The sequence below is a fragment of the Puma concolor genome, chromosome A2, assembly GCF_028749965.1.
Source record: "Puma concolor isolate L17-30 chromosome A2, mPumCon1.1.hap2, whole genome shotgun sequence".
Lineage (NCBI taxonomy): Eukaryota > Metazoa > Chordata > Mammalia > Carnivora > Felidae > Puma > Puma concolor.
The window spans coordinates 45,370,959-45,379,958 of NC_141668.1; the positions used below are offsets into that span (position 1 = coordinate 45,370,959).

The window sequence follows — 9,000 nt, forward strand, 5'->3', positions numbered from 1 at the left end:
AAAGTCCTGGTTTCTTCATGCAAGTAAGAACACCTAATGTGTAAAACTGTTATGAGGATTAAGTGAGATTGTTGTAAAGCATCAAGCATGATGCCTGGCACATAACCAGGCTCAATAAATACTAGTTTCTATCTCCACTCCTTGGCCTACTTAGTGCTAGTTTGAGCACAGCATATGTCTTGATTATACCTTCATCACAAATTCCTGGACCTCTGGCACCTCAGATGTTCCAAGCATTCAGGGGTAATAAATTGGGGGAGTCCCCAGGGCTGTGGGAAGCCTGGCTTCCCAGCCTCTTAAGCAGACCACCTACTGCTGTCTGAAACAGCCACCCTGTGAGGAGAGCAGCTGCCAGACAAATGGACAGGGGATAGGTCTCCACCTGCACCTCCACCCCCTTGCCTCTGTACAAAGAGGGCAGCCATGGTTCCCCAGGAGACACCAGGAAGACGTTTCAGTGTTTCAGATGACAGATCAGCTTGTGCTCTCTGACCCAGATTAGACTTGACCCAGAACCAGTTTACCCGCCTATGTCACCAGCAAAGGATTTTAATTCACTCCCAGGAGACTGTAAGGAACACTTGGACCAGTAACACATGTAATCTCGCTGAGCTCTGCAGTGAGCGTGCGTAAAGCTGTAGGCTTCACATGCTCCACTAATATTTCACTGACCTGTCAGCCTCAGCTTGTCTGTGGGAGCCAGGCTACACATTCAGCACTCCTGTGTCCTTGGAAAGTTGGGGGAGCGAGAGGTGAGGAGGAGGCAGGAGAAGACTCCAAAGGGAAGAAGAAAGGAAAACATACTTCAGACCTAACAGTGGCTTTCAGAGCGTGGCCCCAGACCAGTAGCAGCAGCAGCATCCAGGAGCTTGTTGGAAATACAAATTCTCAGGTCCTATGAGGGCGCTACTGAATCAGAAACTCTGTGGTGGGGCTGCACAATCTGTGTTTTCACAAGCCCCCATGTGAATCTGTGGCATGTTATAGTCTGAGAACCACTGACCCAGCCAAATAATGTTTAGGTAGACTTAAAAGTCTAAGTTTAAGGAGAAAAGTAAGAATCCAGGGAAGTATAATTATGATAAAGGAGAAAGCCCTGGATTTGATCAGAAGGCCTTCATTTGAATTCCAACTCCAATAACTGCTAACTGTGTGATCTCAGGCAAGTTGCTTAACTTTCCTGAACCTCAGTTTCCCTGTGTGTGAATAGAGGTAATTAGACCTCCCCTAAAAAGTTGAGATGAGCTCTCCAAGGATGGTCTAGTGTTTATAAACTCGTTGTTTCTCCAGCTACATCACACAATTTCTCCTGTATAGCCTCAGGTCAGGGTCTCTCAACCTTGACACTATTAACATTTGAGTCTGATAATTCTTCATCATGAAAGCTGTCCTGTGCATTGTAGGATGCTTAGCAGCATCTCTGGTTTCTACCCAGTAGTTAACTATAGCTGCCTCCAGTTGTGACAACCAAAAATGTCTCCAGACATTGCCAAATGTCCCTTGCAGGGCCAAATTGCCACTAGTTGAGGACCACTGCCTTAGAGTGTTCAGAGGCAGCATAAGCAAAAAGCAAGAGCATTGTATTCCATCAGAATTAAGATCTATATGCTAGTTTGTCTACCAACTGGATATCTGACCTCAGATGTATCTAGTAACCTGTCTGAGCTTGGATTCCTCACTTGCAGAATGGTGATTAGAATGCCTCATCACAGGGATGGAGTAAGCAAGATTGCAGAGTTATTATACATAAGATGTTCAACAAATTTTCAATTCACAGTGAAAATCTGATCTCGGCTCCTTTGATTTGACTACTAAGAGGCAGAGGGATAGATGCTAGGAACTTTAGATGGTATCTCTTAAATTACAAAGTAAGGGACAGCTAGAGTCATGAAATAGAAAGAAGGCAGGCCAGGGTCAAAGAGAAGGGTCTTCACCCTGCTGAGCTTGGTACAACAAAACACCTCTCTTCAGGAAAAGGACAGGAACAGGCAACTCTTTTGACAGGTCATATGACAGCCCATTTCCTCAAGTCCCCCTTCTGAAACTTGGAGGCAAGTCAGTATCAGAGAGCTGCTGCTCCAATCATATCAGCATGGCCACATGAGAAGCAGTGAAGAAAAGGGAGTGGTTAAGAGCTTTGGGGTCTGATGCTCACAGACCTGAGTTCAAATCCTAGGTCTATGCATCTTGGTTCTGCGAGCTTGGCCAAATGACTTAGCTCTCTGAAGCTCAATTTCCTTATTCAAATGAGGAGACAAATAGTGGCCACCTTAGAGTCTTTACAAAAAGGTATATGAGCTCATGTGTGTGCAACACTTAGCACAGTGCTTAAAAGTTACCATAACGTTAAGAACTATGATTCTTGTAACGTCATCACATTTGACCAGGCTCAGGGCAAGCATGCATGATAAAACTGAGAACATTGTCTCTTAACAATGAGCACAAGAAATGATACATTGCAGTACAAGGAGAACTGGTTCAGTATTTCATTCTCTACCATGCAGTCTTTTCAAGATCATTCTGAACCTCAGAACTGTCCAAGCAGGGAGGCTATAGCTTTCTGCCAAGCCCTAAAAGATTAAGCACAATACAGCTTTAAAGAAACACTTTCTTTAACACCCCTAGGTGTACGTGCATGTGTGTGTGTGTGTGTGTGTGTGTGTGTGTGTGTGCACGTGCAGAGTGACAGAACAAGAGAGTCTTCTTGAACTCAATAATGACTAGCTAGAATGTTTTACTTCAAAGACAGGAAGAAAAGACCTCTTCCCATAAGGTCACTAAGGGATCACTTACAGTAACATGGCGTTACACACACTATTCATTTTATCTTCACAGTCACCACTTGAGGTAGATATTATTATAGTCCCCATTTTATAGATGAAGAAACTGAGGCTTATAGGGATAATTATGCTTATATATTATTAGGCAGACAGAGGACTAAATAATTATTTTCCTAATTCTTAGAGAGATTTTACAGCCAATCTTTGTCATCTATTTCCTTGGCTAATATTTTCCACAATCAGAAGAATTATCTTCCTCTGCACTATGTTCAAGTTGCTCTGAGACCTGATTTAGGGAGGTGAGAGGTGCTGGGCTGAAGCCAGGGTCACGGATTTATGGTTTCCTCCAAACATCTTTATCTCCAGGCCTGGGAAAGAAAGTCACAAAGCTCTAGTTTGGTGTTCCTAATTTCTGCACCAGGATGGGGCTCTCAGTCTGGATAATGCCTGCATGATAATGCCTGAATGGCAGCTGGCAGACACCTATCTACATCTTGGCCATATTTGGCACCATTCTGGGAAGCTGAGGTCCTCCTTTCCTTTTTGAAGGTTACCAGATGTCACTGATTCACACACTCTTCATTTTCAGAATCCCAGTTGATCATAAATGTAATGGCTCTGAAATCTGCCCATTATTTATTCTGGGTCTGCATGGACTGAGCCATCCACAATCTCTGGACTTCTTGGGTGGTTTTTCAGACATAGTTGTACTTTGCTGTCCTCCTGAATTCTCTAAAATCTAGACACTGAGAATACAATGAACCAGGCTCTAAAATTTCTTGCCCTGGACTCTTCTCAGTGGTTTCCTGCAAGAATCCCTAATAAGAAAGATTCTTATTAGATTGGTAATCCCATGGCCCTGATCAAATGGCAAATTATGTTTTGGAGGTCTTCTTTAATTTTCTTGGTAAAGTTCACACTTTAGTCCCTTGTAGCTCCTTTATTTTCAGCGAAAATAAAACAAAATCATGTCTCCCAGGTGCTCCAGTATGAGTCCACCTGAAACCATTTGGGACAATTCATTAAGGAAGATGCTTCGTCAAGGATGGAGTTGGTGGATATGATGAAGTGACTCTAATTAGGGTTAGCTTCTAATCTTAGCGAAGACTGGCTGGGAATCACTTTTGCCATAAAACTTTCACCTCTTTTAAGCTTAGTCCCCCTGTCAGTGAAAGAAACCAAATAATAAGCAAGCTTTGTAATTGGATTCACAAATGTCCATGTCTAACGCATTGGCACCATTGGCTCTTGAGTCACAGCACTCACGAAGCAGTGAGAAGTAATGTAGAGGAAGTGAGGAACGTGGCCTGTATTGATTCCCAATCTAGCAAAACTACAGCTCATGCTGGAACTAAACTTGTCTCCGAGGTTTTGAGCAACATTTGGTCTTACCATCTTTTCCTCTCCCAGACACATCTGGACGGCTGGGTTCCAGGCAAACTGAGAATGAAATAAATGATGAAATCTTGCAGCCAGAAAACCTGTTTATTTTTGTTTAAAAGTCTTAAAAATTATATCTTGGAGGAAGTGTGGTCTAATTGTTAAAATTGCGAATGATCCCTAATATCCTGGGTTCTAGTCTCTTTCACTGTTAGCAACTCATCAATCAAGTCCTTTGGTGATTTAATGTAAACTAAATGTGTCCTGATTTTCCCAGTGAGTCCTAAGAGCTTAGAATTAAAGATGTTAGGGGCGCCTGGGCAGCTCAGTCTGTTGAGCGTCCGACTTTGGCTCAGGTCATGATCTCACAACTTGTGGATTTGAGCCCCGTGTCAGGCTCTGTGCTGACAGATCGGAGCCTGGAGTCTGCTTCGGATTCTGTGTCTCCCTCTCTCTCTGCCCCTCCCCCACTCTCAAAAATAAGCGAACATTAAAAAAAAGAATTAAAGATATTATTCATATGCACATACGCATCTGAAATAGAGAGTTTAATCCTACGCAAGGAGCTAGAATTTACAACCAAACTTGGCCAAGAAAAAGAAGCAGGTATTAACTACTTGCAGGGAGGCACCCAGGAATTAATGATTTGGTTCTCAAACTGGGCTTAAAGATGTCCCCTCTCAGAAGTCTTCAGAGGCAATAATGAGTATCAATGAACAATTTCCAACACTTCGAAAAGTCCGGTGGAAGCTGCATGTTGATCCTTGGTAAGACTGTGTAGGCAAACTATCTAAAGTTCTACTCAACTGGTAGTAGCTGTATTCTGAGCAGAAGCTCTGATAAACAGTCTTTGATTAATAAAACATCCAAAAATAAATTTTATTACTAATTTAATTTTGTTTGCTAGACCGAAGCATTATCTATAAGGGAAAAAAAAATTATTTTAAAAGGGTACCTGGTCCAGATGTCTGTTCACTGGACTGTTGGGTGGTGAGTTGGTTCTGAGGAGGGTTGAAGAAGTGGGGTAGAAAGCTAGCATGAGTATAAAAAGAAAATACAGTAGGGGTTCCGGGGTGGCTCAGACAGTTAAGTGCCTGACTCTTGATGTCAGCTCAGGTCATGATCCCACAGCTCATGTGTTTGAGCCCCATGTTGGGATGCTGAGAGCACAGAGCCTACTTGGGATTCATTCTTTCTCTCTCTCTCTCCCTCCCCCCGCCCTCAAAATACATAAACTTTTTTTAAAAAGGAAAGTAGTGGTTCTCTAAATAGAATGCTTCTGGGGTGTGATACCCTAGGTATTTCCAGGGTACCTTCAGGTGTGTTCTCCCTCCCAGAATGAGCCCCTGAAGTGCTGATTGACTACAACTTGATAGTTTGTCCAGAGTGGTGAGGGGAAAGTGTTCTTTTTGCCGAAGTTTCTTCCCGACCGGTTGTGAACCATACATTGCTACCAACTTCTGAGCATCAGGCTACTTGTTGATACACATTACCACCCAATACAACTTTCACACAGGCACAATTCTGCCAGGAGGTGGGCTGTGTCTCCTGGCAACCTGAGGAGAAGGCCAGGGGATGCTCGTTCTCCCCCAAGCACACACGGCAGACACTGTTAAGCGACCACAGATCCCAACAAGGATCTCTCTCAAAGCAGCATTCCAGACACTTACTACTAACCGACTGAAGTTAGCAGAAATTCTACTTGCCTACCCAGCCTAAAGATGAAGAGGTCACGTAAACTTAAGACAGCGCTCTTGGGAAGCAGTACGGCCCAGGATCATGGGCCCACCATCACATTAAACTAGTGTCAAATCCCCACTCTGTCACTCAGCGAGCTGTGTGTGCTTGGGCAAGTTACTTTGCCTCTCTGGGTCCTGGCTTTTTTCTCTCTTAAACAAGGATTGTGTCATCCACCAACAGGAATACTGTAAGGATTAAGCGAGAGAACATTTTAAGCCCAGCAGCACAGTGCCTGGAATTTTGTATGTGTCTAACAAATGCTAATTCCTGTATTAATGACAAAAGCAGTTGGGCACCTCCCCTAGAACTCCAAATTCTCTTTGGCTCTTCAGCTCATGAGTGTATTAGATTCAGCTGATAAGTAAAGGTATGAAAGGAACAATACATAAACTCTATTGTGAATTTAAGGGTACGTTGAGAAACTAAATACAGACTGAGAAATGCCAAACATTAAGTTTTATGGATCAGCTTTGACCCTATACGACCCAGTATTAACAGTCCTGTTGTGCCCAATGTAGGCACTAAACAGATGGTTAAACCTATGAAATCACATACATATGCCATGAAAGCAAAGGGAAGAAAAGCAATTAGGGGACAGAACTGAGCAGACCCACCATTCCCTAGGCCATTTCTGGCCCAAACCTTTGTTCCAGGTCCTGTGACAGAGAATCATTTGCCTCAGCAATCCAACTTCACCATGCAATCTTCCTCTGCTTCCTTCCTCTGGAATAAATAGAGCTTGTCCAGGGTCTGCATGACCTGATTCTCCGAGCAGATACCAGCTCTCACTGAACTCACAAGCGTAGAGGGGAAAACCAAAGAATCAACAAAGAGAGAAGGCTACTACCTTGATCTATTTCTAAAGAGCAACCCTGCTGTGTCTGAAGGGGCAGACAGGAGCTGTGAATGTAATTATGACCAATGCTAAGATTGAACCCATGAATGGTTTGGCTTGAGTTTTTGCAAGAGATCAGTTGTGTAGCATAGCAGTGTTTACAGGTTTATAGATCTGCCTGGGGCGTCCGACGCCCTTGACTATGATTTATTATTACAGGACAGAGATTATCTCAGACTGGGCTGGAAATGGATCTTGGCTGAGTTATTTACTCACCGGATGCAATGTGTGAGAGTTGATGGCCTTGTTTCTCAATTTGTCAGTTGTAAAGGGAGTCCCCAAGGCTCGATTTCAGACCCGGTATTGTTTACATAGCCCAGCAATAATACATCACATGTGGCAAAATATTACAAATTCATTTTTATGCTGATGATATGGCTCATGCATAATAGCAGCTAATGTGCTTCTCTTTTTAGTTGAAATTGCAGCTAAGTTTCTAAAGGCACAAAGGGCCTTTTGTGTTTTGAACCATAAAGAAGAGAAAGTATATGACAGTTTTCAGAAGGACTAATGAAGAGTTTGATCTGACTCGGCTGCCATCTGTAAGAGTCCCATTATACCAGTTACGGTCATTATATACCATACCATCTGAAGATATCTGTCAGAATTTTTAAGACTATTATTATTAGTAGTAGTATTTTGGAAGCTATGGAAAATGACTTCCCATTTTACTGTTTGCATTTAGGTGATGGGAAAGGAATAACCTGAACGATGATTTCCATCTGGTACTTTATTCAAATGGCTCACACCAACCATATGGAGACAACACACTGGCACATACACTGTGTACCAAGGGATACACTACGTTTAAAACAATCTCCACATAAATCAACTCACGATGAGTCACAACAAATTGCCTGTACTCTGTGTCTGAAGAATCTTTAGCAGAAAAAAAAAACCACCAGCATATTTTAAAGAGCACAGAGATGCCCCAAAAAGGCAAAAGCTGTGTTTGGTTTCTGGATTTGGACTCTGAAAATACAAATCCTGGGCATCTTTCTTAAGAAAGATGCCTTTTAAATATGATTTCATGCTCTATGACACTAACAAATCAAAAAATAAACAAATAAAATGGCAGCCTCCTCAGGAATTTGGCGGGTTTCAGATGCACATTTACGAAAAGGAAAAGGAACAAAGCGATTTCATAGCTTTTCAACAGATATCTTCTAGCCCTAAAAAGCCCTCCTTTTCCCCACACTGAAAGACAGCAAGTAGCCGCTTGGCCACGGGTAATTTGGATTTAATTGCGTTTACTTAAACCATACATTCCACTCCCACACCATAAAAATGAACCCTAGAAATCTCAAAGACTTGAGAAGTCTAGAGCCTATGTCTTGTTTGCCTTCTCAAAGGAAGATTCCCAGGAAAGCTTCATTGCAACCTATGTGTTTACCTTTGATATCTTTCTAACACACATGCCCAGCAGCACTTCATTTTAAAGCATTATGTATCAAAACATGCAGACAAAGTGCCTCCAAAGAGTGGTATCATAGCCAATTGTTAGAGGAGGTGAATCAGACAAGGTGGGGATGGACCCCCAAAGCCTTTACTCTCATTTGCATGTTGCCTGAGGAGCTTACAATCATTGGTTCATTCGTTTTTTTTGACAAACATTCGTTGAGCACCTCATCTATGCGGAGAAGAAGAAAGCACAGTAGTGAGAGCACAGGCTTGGAAGTTGATGAGCCTGAGTTCAATAAAAGGCTTTGCAACTTTGTAAACGAGTGACCTTGGGTGAGTTATTTAACCCCTTTAAACCGGCACAAAGTAGGAGGTCAATGAAGCTATGCCAAAGAAATAAATAACTAAGTTTTGGTTTCTTAATCTGTAAAATGTGGCTATCAGGGCCTACCTTGTAGAGTTGTTGAGGATCTGATGAGAAAATGGACGGATAGTGCTTTTCAAGTAGCAGTTCTTCCATTAGCAGTCAGTGTCTCCGACCTTTGATCTCCTGGGGAAGCAGACAAGGAAATCAACAATTATTCTGCAGTGTAATTGAAAACCAAACCAAGCTGGGGGTGAGAAGACACATGGTGGTGAGATTCAGAAAAGGCTTCTCAGGAGAAATGAGTCGAGCTGTTTTATAAGACAGGTAAAACATAGCCAGGCTACAGAAGGGAGGGATGGCATTCCAGGTGAAGGGATTGGAACGTATAGCAGCAAATAGGCGTGAGGGCCTGGTGCACGCCGATCAGGCTGCTCTGT

The 9,000-nt window shown here is 42.7% G+C and overlaps 1 long non-coding RNA gene across 1 annotated transcript in view; it reads right to left on the reverse strand.

The window, feature by feature from the left end:
* Nucleotides 1-8,766, reverse strand: part of LOC147583138 (uncharacterized) — a 64,057-nt gene extending 55,291 nt beyond the window's left edge. Inside the window, exon 1 of the long non-coding RNA XR_015242884.1 lies at nucleotides 8,648-8,766. This is a non-coding gene — a long non-coding RNA (uncharacterized LOC147583138). The remainder of the gene's footprint in view (nucleotides 1-8,647) is intronic.
* Between the last annotated feature and the right edge of the window lie 234 nt (nucleotides 8,767-9,000).